This window comes from Pleurodeles waltl, chromosome 5, assembly GCF_031143425.1.
Source record: "Pleurodeles waltl isolate 20211129_DDA chromosome 5, aPleWal1.hap1.20221129, whole genome shotgun sequence".
Lineage (NCBI taxonomy): Eukaryota > Metazoa > Chordata > Amphibia > Caudata > Salamandridae > Pleurodeles > Pleurodeles waltl.
The window spans coordinates 912,134,240-912,147,261 of NC_090444.1; positions in this window are offsets into that span (position 1 = coordinate 912,134,240).

A 13,022-nucleotide genomic window follows, 5' to 3' on the forward strand; every position below is an offset into this window, starting at 1 on the left:
CAATGCATTTGCAAAAAGGTAGCTGATTATAATTTAAAAACAATCCTGCTGAAAGGCAATCTGTACTGCAATGCAATAAAATGAATGAAAAAATAAAATGTGTATTTAGGTAAAGGGGCCCAGGCTAAAATAAAGATGCACAGTCTATGTGCTAAAAGGGAACCCATGACAATGAATGAATTGTGGAGGCTTCCTCGCTGCACACTGGTCCAACTTCAATCTGGCCATATATGTGACTACAAAATGGCGGGGCAGCATAAATGAGTCACAAGCATAATGATCCACTAGCTACTTTTTTGCAAAGAAAAAGGTTCAACAAGAAATAATTAAAACGTTCTATTGTGGCACTGGCATACTAAGTCTAGGAAGTAGACTTTATCCTCAAACTAAGGTGGTTTACCTAGAAGTAGGTCAGCTAACACACTTGATTCTGACCAATCATCCTTCTCCTCCTGTGCTGTTTTAGGAACGGTGTAATTGTGTGGTAATTAAATGCTGGTTCATTTTAATCATGATCAATCTCTCCACATTCTGAGGCAATAAACTGATTCTTCTCACTGTAACAACTGTGCCAGCTGCACTCAACACATGCTCAGCAGACACACTGGCTTAGGACAAGCCAGATACTTCATTTCTGGCCTGCTGAGCTCTGGCCATGGGAGGATTTTCCCATATCACTATATCAATGGATTTTGATCCACATAGACCTCTTTGGGGTCATTCAGATACTCCTGGAACATCCTCTGAATGGTCATTGGTGATGCCACTTGCACGATCTTAAGACCTGCTAATTGAAACCAAGCCAGTGCAGAGATTCGGTCAATTATTCTGTTACTGTTGTTGCCGGTGTTCTTGTTGCTGGTGTTGGCTGCTGTGCGATAAGACTGCCCTCTGTGGAAGTTGAAGGTGGCACCCCAGAACTGTGTAGTGGGACTCTAAGTTCCTGCCGTTCGTCTTCCAGGTCCGCAGTGTTCGCAACAATCTACGTCTTGTATTTCGAAACATCCCATTCAGACAAAGGAATGAAAGTGGGCAGATCGTTTTTTGTACCATGGATGAAATAGTGTGGTGTAGATGTAATCTTTAAGATGGGATGATGTCATTTTGAAACCTTACATTACAAGCCAAGCAGAAGATTAAGCTTGCAAGCAAGGCATGCACTTCTGTGTTTTCCTTCACACTTGCGAGTGTGAACCTTTCAGACACCTTCTTCAGCTTGTCAAGTAGCAGATGCAACAACGGGATAGCTTGGCCCATTGTACTGTCCTCCTTGCTAACTTCCCGTGTGAAAATCTAAAAAATAAGTAGCATCTGTGTCAGGCATTTGGCTAGGCCCCATTTGGTAGAATCCATGGTCATAGATTTCCCAATTGCATCCCCTCCTGATTCAATGAATTAGTCATTGATCAGCCTGTACTGCTCAAACAGATGTTGCAACATATAATATGTTGAGTTCCAGCGTATTTGCACCTCCAGTATCAGGGCTATACCTGGTAGTCTATTGGCATGCTGAATAATCCACAACTTCTTCTGGGGGATAAAAAAAATGGCTGAAATAAGTGCAGCTTCTACTGTAGGTGGTCAGTAGCTTGCTGACTATGTTTTCTTTTTTGAGAAAGTCCTGCGCAATCAGTTGATGTAATGCGCCAAACACAGGACCCTGAAATAGCCTCCATCTGCCATGGTCTTGACTATGTTACTGCCATTGTATGTGGTATCAAATCCAATTCTGAGACCTCTGGGTTGCAGCCATTCAGACACCCTGCTAAATTCGTCTAAGGTGTTTTCAACTGTATGTGATTTCCCCATGGTGAACATGACTACTGTTGCATACCACTGAACGCTCTTAAACCTTTCTTCAGGGCTACGACCTTTAGATAGCTTTGGCTATCTAGAGATCCAGTAGCCAGTGATGCACATGTAATCAGTCATCTGGCAACAGGTCCACATGTCTATCGGCAGGTGGTTGGTATGAATAACACTCTGCTTCAAAGCTTGCCTAAACAATTTCAGCACATAGTGATGCAGCGCTCAATCAACAACCCTTAAAAAAAAAGTCTGACATGGAACCTTCCATTTCGGGCAGATGGCTCCCACTAATTCTAAGAAGCTCACTCCTTCCACAAAAGAAAAGGGGAGGCAGTCCAGGGCTAACATTTTTAGCAGCTACCCATTGTACAAACATGCCATTGGGTCGATGCAGTCTTATGTAGTCTCATTCCTAAAAGTGTGTGTGATAGTAGTCTGGATTTTCTTCTTTTATGGGGCCACTGACACACAAAACTTTGGAGTAGGGGTGAGTGGAAAATTCTGCTCCGCCAGTGGAGTTAGTAGAGTTTTGCCCACTCCTCGCTTAGCTAGGAGAACGATGTTTAGCAAATGCTCTGCCTACCGCCAGCAGAGTGGAGTTCACTGGGTTCACCGGTACCCACTAGGCATACAGTGAATTATCATGGAATACTCTGTGGTGTTTTGCCCATGAAAATGAAGCATGTCTTTGAGCTTTGTAGGAAGTTGGCTCTGTATGTGCTATTTCAAAGTAAGGAATAGCATGCACAGAGTCCAAGGGTTCCCCTTAGAGGTAAAATAGTGGTAAAAAGAGATAATACTAATGTTCTATTTCGTGGTAGTGTGGTCGAGCAGTAGGCTTATCCAAGGAGTAGTGTTAAGCATTTGTTGCACATACACATAGACAATAAATGAGGTACACACACTCAGAGACAAATCCAGCCAATAGGTTTTGTATAGAAAAATATATTTTCTTAGTTTATTTTAAGAACCACAGGTTCAAATTTAACATGTAATATCTTGTTTGAAAGGTATTGCAGGTAAGTACATTAGGAACTTTGAATCATTTCAATTGCATGTATACTTTTCAAGTTATTCACAAATAGCTACTTTAAAAGTGGACACAGTGCAATTTTCACAGTTCCTGGGGGAGGTAAGTTTTTGTTAGTTTTACCAGGTAAGTAAGACACTTACAGGGTTCAGTTCTTGGTCCAAGGTAGCCCACCGTTGGGGGTTCAGAGCAACCCCAAAGTCACCACACCAGCAGCTCAGGGCCGGTCAGGTGCAGAGTTCAAAGTGGTGCCCAAAACGCATAGGCTAGAATGGAGAGAAGGGGGTGCCCCGGTTCCGGTCTGCTTGCAGGTAAGTACCCGCGTCTTCGGAGGGCAGACCAGGGGGGTTTTGTAGGGCACCGGGGGGGACACAAGCCCACACAGAAATTTCACCCTCAGCGGCGCGGGGGCGGCCGGGTGCAGTGTTAGAACAAGCGTCGGGTTCGCAATGTTAGTCAATGAGAGATCAACGGACCTCTTCAGCGCTGCAGGCAGGCAAGGGGGGGCTTCCTCGGGGAAACCTCCACTTGGGCAAGGGAGAGGGACTCCTGGGGGTCACTTCTCCAGTGAAAGTCCGGTCCTTCAGGTCCTGGGGGCTGCGGGTGCAGGGTCTTTTCCAGGCGTCGGGACTTAGGTTTCAGAGAGTCGCGGTCAGGGGAAGCCTCGGGATTCCCTCTGCAGGCGGCGCTGTGGGGGCTCAGGGGGGACAGGTTTTGGTACTCACAGTCGGAGAGTAGTCCGGGGGTCCTCCCTGAGGTGTTGGTTCTCCACCAGCCGAGTCGGGGTCGCCGGGTGCAGTGTTGCAAGTCTCACGCTTCTTGCGGGGAGTTGCAGGGGTCTTTAAAGCTGCTCCTTGAAACAAAGTTGCAGTCTTTTTGGAGCAGGTCCGCTGTCCTCGGGAGTTTCTGGTCATCGTCGAAGCAGGGCAGTCCTCAGAGGATTCAGAGGTCGCTGGTCCCTTTGGAAGGCGTCGCTGGAGCAGAGTTCTTTGGAAGGCAGGAGACAGGCCGGTGAGTTTCTGGAGCCAAGGCAGTTGTTGTCTTCTGGTCTTCCTCTGCAGGGGTTTTCAGCTGGGCAGTCCTTCTTCTTGTTGTCGCAGGAATCTAATTTTCTAGGGTTCAGGGTAGCCCTTAAATACTAAATTTAAGGGCGTGTTTAGGTCTGGGGGGTTAGTAGCCAATGGCTACTAGCCCTGAGGGTGGGTACACCCTCTTTGTGCCTCCTCCCAAGGGGAGGGGGTCACAATCCTAACCCTATTGGGGGAATCCTCCATCTGCAAGATGGAGGATTTCTAAAAGTTAGAGTCACCTCAGCTCAGGACACCTTAGGGGCTGTCCTGACTGGCCAGTGACTCCTCCTTGTTGCTTTCTTTGTTCCCTCCAGCCTTGCCGCCAAAAGTGGGGGCCGTGGCCGGAGGGGGCGGGCAACTCCACTAAGCTGGAGTGCCCTGCTGGGCTGTGACAAAGGGGTGAGCCTTTGAGGCTCACCGCCAGGTGTTACAGCTCCTGCCTGGGGGAGGTGTTAGCATCTCCACCCAGTGCAGGCTTTGTTACTGGCCTCAGAGTGACAAAGGCACTCTCCCCATGGGGCCAGCAACATGTCTCTGGTGTGGCAGGCTGCTGGAACTAGTCAGCCTACACAGACAGTCGGTTAAGTTTCAGGGGGCACCTCTAAGGTGCCCTCTGGGGTGTATTTTGCAATAAAATGTACACTGGCATCAGTGTGCATTTATTGTGCTGAGAAGTTTGATACCAAACTTCCCAGTTTTCAGTGTAGCCATTATGGTGCTGTGGAGTTCGTGTTTGACAAACTCCCAGACCATATACTCTTATGGCTACCCTGCACTTACAATGTCTAAGGTTTGGTTTAGACACTGTAGGGGTACCATGCTCATGCACTGGTACCCTCACCTATGGTATAGTGCACCCTGCCTTAGGGCTGTAAGGCCTGCTAGAGGGGTGTCTTACCTATACTGCATAGGCAGTGAGAGGCTGGCATGGCACCCTGAGGGGAGTGCCATGTCGACTTACTCGTTTTGTCCTCACTAGCACACACAAGCTGGCAAGCAGTGTGTCTGTGCTGAGTGAGAGGTCTCCAGGGTGGCATAAGACATGCTGCAGCCCTTAGAGACCTTCCTTGGCATCAGGGCCCTTGGTACTAGAAGTACCAGTTACAAGGGACTTATCTGGATGCCAGGGTCTGCCAATTGTGGATACAAAAGTACAGGTTAGGGAAAGAACACTGGTGCTGGGGCCTGGTTAGCAGGCCTCAGCACACTTTCAATTGTAAACATAGCATCAGCAAAGGCAAAAAGTCAGGGGGCAACCATGCCAAGGAGGCATTTCCTTACACAACCCCCCCCCCCCAAACGAAAGAGGATGAGACTAACCTTTCCCAAGAGAGTCTTCATTTTCTAAGTGGAAGAACCTGGAAAGGCCATCTGCATTGGCATGGGCAGTCCCAGGTCTGTGTTCCACTATAAAGTCCATTCCCTGTAGGGAGATGGACCACCTCAACAGTTTAGGATTTTCACCTTTCATTTGCATCAGCCATTTGAGAGGTCTGTGGTCAGTTTGAACTAGGAAGTGAGTCCCAAAGAGGTATGGTCTCAGCTTCTTCAGGGACCAAACCACAGCAAAGGCCTCCCTCTCAATGGCACTCCAACGCTGCTCCCTGGGGAGTAACCTCCTGCTAATGAAAGCAACAGGCTGGTCAAGGCCATCATCATTTGTTTGGGACAAAACTGCCCCTATCCCATGTTCAGAGGCATCTGTCTGCACAATGAACTGCTTAGAATAATCTGGAGCTTTTAGAACTGGTGCTGAGCACATTGCTTGTTTCAGGGTGTCAAAGGCCTGTTGGCATTCCACAGTCCAGTTCACTTTCTTGGGCATTTTCTTGGAGGTGAGTTCAGTGAGGGCTGTCACAATGGATCCATATCCCTTCACAAACCTCCTGTAATACCCAGTCAAGCCAAGGAATGCCCTGACTTGAGTCTGGGTTTTTGGAGCCACCCAGTCCAGAATAGTCTGGATCTTGGGTTGGAGTGGCTGAACTTGGCCTCCACCTACAAGGTGTCCCAAGTAAACCACAGTTCCCTGCCCTATCTGGCATTTGGATGCCTTGATAGAGAGGCCTGCAGATTGCAGAGCCTTCAAAACCTTCTTCAGGTGGACCAGGTGATCCTGCCAGGTGGAGCTAAAGACAGCAATATCATCAAGATAAGCTGTGCTAAAGGACTCCAAGCCAGCAAGGACTTGGTTCACCAACCTTTGGAAGGTGGCAGGGGCATTCTTTAAACCAAAGGGCATAACAGTAAACTGATAATGCCCATCAGGTGTGGAGAATGCTGTTTTCTCTTTTGCTCCAGGTGCCATTTTTATTTGCCAGTACCCTGCTGTCAAGTCAAAGGTACTTAAGAATTTGGCAGCACCTAATTTATCTATGAGCTCATCAGCTCTAGGAATTGGATGAGCATCTGTCTTGGTGACAGAATTGAGCCCTCTGTAGTCCACACAAAACCTCATCTCTTTCTTTCCATCTTTGGTGTGAGGTTTGGGGACTAAGACCACTGGGCTAGCCCAGGGGCTGTCAGAGCGCTCAATTACTCCCAATTCTAGCATCTTGTGGACTTCCACCTTGATGCTTTCCTTAACATGGTCAGACTGTCTAAAAATTTTGTTCTTGACAGGCATGCTGTCTCCTGTGTCCACATCATGGGTACACAGGTGTGTCTGACCAGGGGTTAAGGAGAAGAGTTCAGGAAACTGTTGTAGGACTCTCCTACAATCAGCTTGCTGTTGGTCAGAGAGGGTGTCTGAGTAGATCACTCCATCTACTGAGCCATCTTTTGGGTCTGATGACAGAAGATCAGGGAGAGGTTCACTCTCTGCCTCCTGATCCTCATCTGTTACCATCAACAGATTCACATCAGCCCTGTCATGGAAGAGCTTAAGGCGGTTCACATGGATCACCCTCTTGGGGCTCCTGCTTGTGCCCAGGTCCACCAGGTAGGTGACCTGACTCTTCCTTTCTAGCACTGGGTAAGGGCCACTCCATTTGTCCTGGAGTGCCCTGGGAGCCACAGGCTCCAGAACCCAGACTTTCTGCCCTGGTTGGAACTCAACCAGTGCAGCCTTTTGGTCATACCAAAACTTCTGGAGCTGTTGGCTGGCCTCAAGGTTTTTGGTTGCCTTTTCCATGTACTCTGCCATTCTAGAGCGAAGGCCAAGTACATAGTCCACTATGTCTTGTTTAGGCTCATGAAGAGGTCTCTCCCAGCCTTCTTTAACAAGAGCAAGTGGTCCCCTTACAGGGTGGCCAAACAGAAGTTCAAAGGGTGAGAATCCTACTCCCTTCTGTGGCACCTCTCTGTAAGCAAAAAGCAGACATGGCAAGAGGACATCCCATCTCCTTTTGAGTTTTTCTGGGAGCCCCATGATCATGCCTTTTAATGTCTTGTTGAATCTCTCAACTAAGCCATTAGTTTGTGGATGGTATGGTGTAGTGAATTTGTAAGTCACTCCACACTCATTCCACATGTGTTTTAGGTATGCTGACATGAAGTTGGTACCTCTGTCAGACACCACCTCCTTAGGGAAACCCACTCTGGTAAAGATACCAATGAGGGCCTTGGCTACTGCAGGGGCAGTAGTCGACCTAAGGGGAATAGCTTCAGGATACCTAGTAGCATGATCCACTACTACTAGGATGTACATATTTCCTGAGGCTGTGGGAGGTTCCAGTGGACCAACTATGTCCACACCCACTCTTTCAAAGGGGACCCCCACCACTGGAAGTGGAATGAGGGGGGCCTTTGGGTGCCCACCTGTCTTACCACTGGATTGACAGGTGGGGCAGGAGAGGCAAAACTCCTTAACCTTCTGGGACATATTGGGCCAGTAGAAGTGGTTGACTAACCTCTCCCACGTCTTGGTTTGTCCCAAATGCCCAGCAAGGGGAATATCATGGGCTAAGGTCAGAATAAACTCTCTGAACGACTGAGGCACTACCACTCTCCTAGTGGCACCAGGTTTGGGGTCTCTGGCCTCAGTGTACAGGAGTCCATCTTCCCAATAGACCCTATGTGTTCCATTTTTCTTGCCCTTGGACTCTTCAGCAGCTTGCTGCCTAAGGCCTTCAAGAGAGGGACAGGTTTCTTGTCCCTTACACAGCTCCTCCCTTGAGGGTCCCCCTGGGCCTAAGAGCTCAACCTGATAAGGTTCAAGCTCCAAAGGCTCAGTTCCCTCAGAGGGCAGAACTTCTTCCTGAGAAGAGAGGTTCTCTTTTTCTGACTGTGTTGCAGTTGGTTTCCCAACTGACTTTCCTTTTCTCTTGGTAGGCTGGGCCATTTTTCCAGACTCCAGCTCTACTTTTTCACCCTGTGCCTTGCATTGTGCTCTTGTTTTTACACACACCAGTTCAGGGATACCCAGCATGGCTGCATGGGTTTTTAGTTCTACCTCAGCCCATGCTGAGGACTCCAGGTCATTTCCAAGCAGACAGTCTACTGGGATGTTTGAGGAGACCACCACCTGTTTCAGGCCATTGACCTCTCCCCATTCTAAAGTTACCATTGCCATGGGATGTGCTTTAGTTTGATTGTCAGCATTGGTGACTGTATAAGTTTTTCCAGTCAGGTATTGGCCAGGGGAAACCAGTTTCTCTGTCACCATGGTGACACTGGCACCTGTATCCCTCAGGCCCTCTACACTTGTCCCATTAATAAAGAGCTGCTGCCTGTATTTTTGCATGTTAGGGGGCCAGGCAGCTAGTGTGGCTAAATCCACCCCACCCTCAGAGACTAGAGTAGCTTCAGTGTGGACCCTGATTTGCTCTGGGCACACTGTTGATCCCACTTGGAGACTAGCCATTCCAGTGTTACCTGGATTGGAGTTTGGAGTGGAACTTTTCTTGGGACAGGCCTTGTCTCCAGTTTGGTGTCCAGACTGACTACAGTTTCGACACCAGGCCTTTTTGGGATCAAAGTTTTTACCCTTGTACCCAGGATTGTTTTGTGAAGAGGCTCTGGGCCCACCCTCCTGTGCAGGTTTTTGGGGGCCTTTAGAAGACTCTTGACTATTTTTATTTTTGGCTGTCTCACCACCTTTCCCCTGGGGAGGGTTTGTGACCCCTTTCTTTTGGTCACCCCCTGTGGAAGTTTTGGACACCCTAGTCTTGACCCAATGGTCCGCCTTCTTTCCCAATTCTTGGGGAGAAATTGGTCCTAGGTCTACCAGATGCTGATGCAGTTTATCATTGAAACAATTACTTAACAGGTGTTCTTTCACAAATAAATTGTACAGCCCATCATAATTACTTACACCACTGCCTTGAATCCAACCATCTAGTGTTTTTACTGAGTAGTCTACAAAGTCAACCCAGGTCTGGCTCGAGGATTTTTGAGCCCCCCTGAATCTAATCCTATACTCCTCAGTGGAGAATCCAAAGCCCTCAATCAGGGTACCCTTCATGAGGTCATAAGATTCTGCATCTTGTCCAGAGAGTGTGAGGAGTCTATCCCTACACTTTCCTGTGAACATTTCCCAAAGGAGAGCACCCCAGTGAGATCTGTTCACTTTTCTGGTTACACAACCCTCTCAAAAGCTGTGAACCATTTGGTGATGTCATCACCATCTTCATATTTAGTTACAATCCCTTTAGGGATTTTCAACATGTCAGGAGAATCTCTGACCCTATTTATGTTGCTGCCACCATTGATGGGTCCTAGGCCCATCTCTTGTCTTTCCCTCTCTATGGCTAGGATCTGTCTTTCCAAAGCCAATCTTTTGGCCATCCTGGCTAACTGGATGTCCTCTTCACTGGAGTTATCCTCAGTGATTTCAGAGGTGTTGGTCTCTCCTGTGAGGGAACCAGCATCTCTGACTATTATTTTTGGAGTCAGGGTTTGAGAGACCCTGTTCTCCCTAGATAGGACTGGTAGGGGGGAATTTTCCTCCAAGTCACTATCCTCTTCCTCTGAGTTGCCACCCTCAGAGGGGTTGGCCTTTTCAAACTCTGCCAAAAGCTCCTGGAGCTGTATTTTGGTAGGTTTGGGGCCCATTGTTATTTTCTTTATTTTACAGAGTGACCTTAGCTCCCTCATCTTAAGATGGAGGTAAGGTGTGGTGTCGAGTTCCACCACAGTCACATCTGTGCTAGACATTTTGCTTCTAAAAGTTGGAATACTTTTTAAGAATCTACAACTGGTTCTAGAATCTAATTCAAACTTTTACAAACTTTTAAACTCTAAAAGAAATGCTAAACAGGATCTAACACAAGGCCCTAGCAGGTCTTTTAAGAATTTAGAAAACTTTTCAAATTGCAAAAATCAATTTCTAATGACAATTTTGGAATTTGTCGTGTGATCAGGTATTGGCTGAGTAGTCCAGCAAATGCAAAGTCTTGTACCCCACCGCTGATCCACCAATGTAGGAAGTTGGCTCTGTATGTGCTATTTCAAAGTAAGGAATAGCATGCACAGAGTCCAAGGGTTCCCCTTAGAGGTAAAATAGTGGTAAAAAGAGATAATACTAATGCTCTATTTCGTGGTAGTGTGGTCGAGCAGTAGGCTTATCCAAGGAGTAGTGTTAAGCATTTGTTGCACATACACATAGACAATAAATGAGGTACACACACTCAGAGACAAATCCAGCCAATAGGTTTTGTATAGAAAAATATCTTTTCTTAGTTTATTTTAAGAACCACAGGTTCAAATTTAACATGTAATATCTTGTTTGAAAGGTATTGCAGGTAAGTACATTAGGAACTTTGAATCATTTCAATTGCATGTATACTTTTCAAGTTATTCACAAATAGCTACTTTAAAAGTGGACACAGTGCAATTTTCACAGTTCCTGGGGGAGGTAAGTTTTTGTTAGTTTTACCAGGTAAGTAAGACACTTACAGGGTTCAGTTCTTGGTCCAAGGTAGCCCACCGTTGGGGGTTCAGAGCAACCCCAAAGTCACCACACCAGCAGCTCAGGGCCGGTCAGGTGCAGAGTTCAAAGTGGTGCCCAAAACGCATAGGCTAGAATGGAGAAAAGGGGGTGCCCCGGTTCCGGTCTGCTTGCAGGTAAGTACCCGCGTCTTCGGAGGGCAGACCAGGGGGGTTTTGTAGGGCACCGGGGGGGACACAAGCCCACACAGAAATTTCACCCTCAGCGGCGCGGGGGCGGCCGGGTGCAGTGTTAGAACAAGCGTCGGGTTCGCAATGTTAGTCAATGAGAGATCAACGGACCTCTTCAGCGCTGCAGGCAGGCAAGGGGGGGCTTCCTCGGGGAAACCTCCACTTGGGCAAGGGAGAGGGACTCCTGGGGGTCACTTCTCCAGTGAAAGTCCGGTCCTTCAGGTCCTGGGGGCTGCGGGTGCAGGGTCTTTTCCAGGCGTCGGGACTTAGGTTTCAGAGAGTCGCGGTCAGGGGAAGCCTCGGGATTCCCTCTGCAGGCGGCGCTGTGGGGGCTCAGGGGGGACAGGTTTTGGTACTCACAGTCGGAGAGTAGTCCGGGGGTCCTCCCTGAGGTGTTGGTTCTCCACCAGCCGAGTCGGGGTCGCCGGGTGCAGTGTTGCAAGTCTCACGCTTCTTGCGGGGAGTTGCAGGGGTCTTTAAAGCTGCTCCTTGAAACAAAGTTGCAGTCTTTTTGGAGCAGGTCCGCTGTCCTCGGGAGTTTCTGGTCGTCGTCGAAGCAGGGCAGTCCTCAGAGGATTCAGAGGTCGCTGGTCCCTTTGGAAGGCGTCGCTGGAGCAGAGTTCTTTGGAAGGCAGGAGACAGGCCGGTGAGTTTCTGGAGCCAAGGCAGTTGTTGTCTTCTGGTCTTCCTCTGCAGGGGTTTTCAGCTGGGCAGTCCTTCTTCTTGTTGTCGCAGGAATCTAATTTTCTAGGGTTCAGGGTAGCCCTTAAATACTAAATTTAAGGGCGTGTTTAGGTCTGGGGGGTTAGTAGCCAATGGCTACTAGCCCTGAGGGTGGGTACACCCTCTTTGTGCCTCCTCCCAAGGGGAGGGGGTCACAATCCTAACCCTATTGGGGGAATCCTCCATCTGCAAGATGGAGGATTTCTAAAAGTTAGAGTCACCTCAGCTCAGGACACCTTAGGGGCTGTCCTGACTGGCCAGTGACTCCTCCTTGTTGCTTTCTTTGTCCCTCCAGCCTTGCCGCCAAAAGTGGGGGCCTTGGCCGGAGGGGGCGGGCAACTCCACTAAGCTGGAGTGCCCTGCTGGGCTGTGACAAAGGGGTGAGCCTTTGAGGCTCACCGCCAGGTGTTACAGCTCCTGCCTGGGGGAGGTGTTAGCATCTCCACCCAGTGCAGGCTTTGTTACTGGCCTCAGAGTGACAAAGGCACTCTCCCCATGGGGCCAGCAACATGTCTCTGGTGTGGCAGGCTGCTGGAACTAGTCAGCCTACACAGACAGTCGGTTAAGTTTCAGGGGGCACCTCTAAGGTGCCCTCTGGGGTGTATTTTGCAATAAAATGTACACTGGCATCAGTGTGCATTTATTGTGCTGAGAAGTTTGATACCAAACTTCCCAGTTTTCAGTGTAGCCATTATGGTGCTGTGGAGTTCGTGTTTGACAAACTCCCAGACCATATACTCTTATGGCTACCCTGCACTTACAATGTCTAAGGTTTGGTTTAGACACTGTAGGGGTACCATGCTCATGCACTGGTACCCTCACCTATGGTATAGTGCACCCTGCCTTAGGACTGTAAGGCCTGCTAGAGGGGTGTCTTACCTATACTGCATAGGCAGTGAGAGGCTGGCATGGCACCCTGAGGGGAGTGCCATGTCGACTTACTCGTTTTGTCCTCACTAGCACACACAAGCTGGCAAGCAGTGTGTCTGTGCTGAGTGAGAGGTCTCCAGGGTGGCATAAGACATGCTGCAGCCCTTAGAGACCTTCCTTGGCATCAGGGCCCTTGGTACTAGAAGTACCAGTTACAAGGGACTTATCTGGATGCCAGGGTCTGCCAATTGTGGATACAAAAGTACAGGTTAGGGAAAGAACACTGGTGCTGGGGCCTGGTTAGCAGGCCTCAGCACACTTTCAATTGTAAACATAGCATCAGCAAAGGCAAAAAGTCAGGGGGCAACCATGCCAAGGAGGCATTTCCTTACAAGCTTCAAATGCTATTTGGGAAAAGGACACTTCCTTAGAAATGGTAGGAGGGAATGCAGTGCCAACCA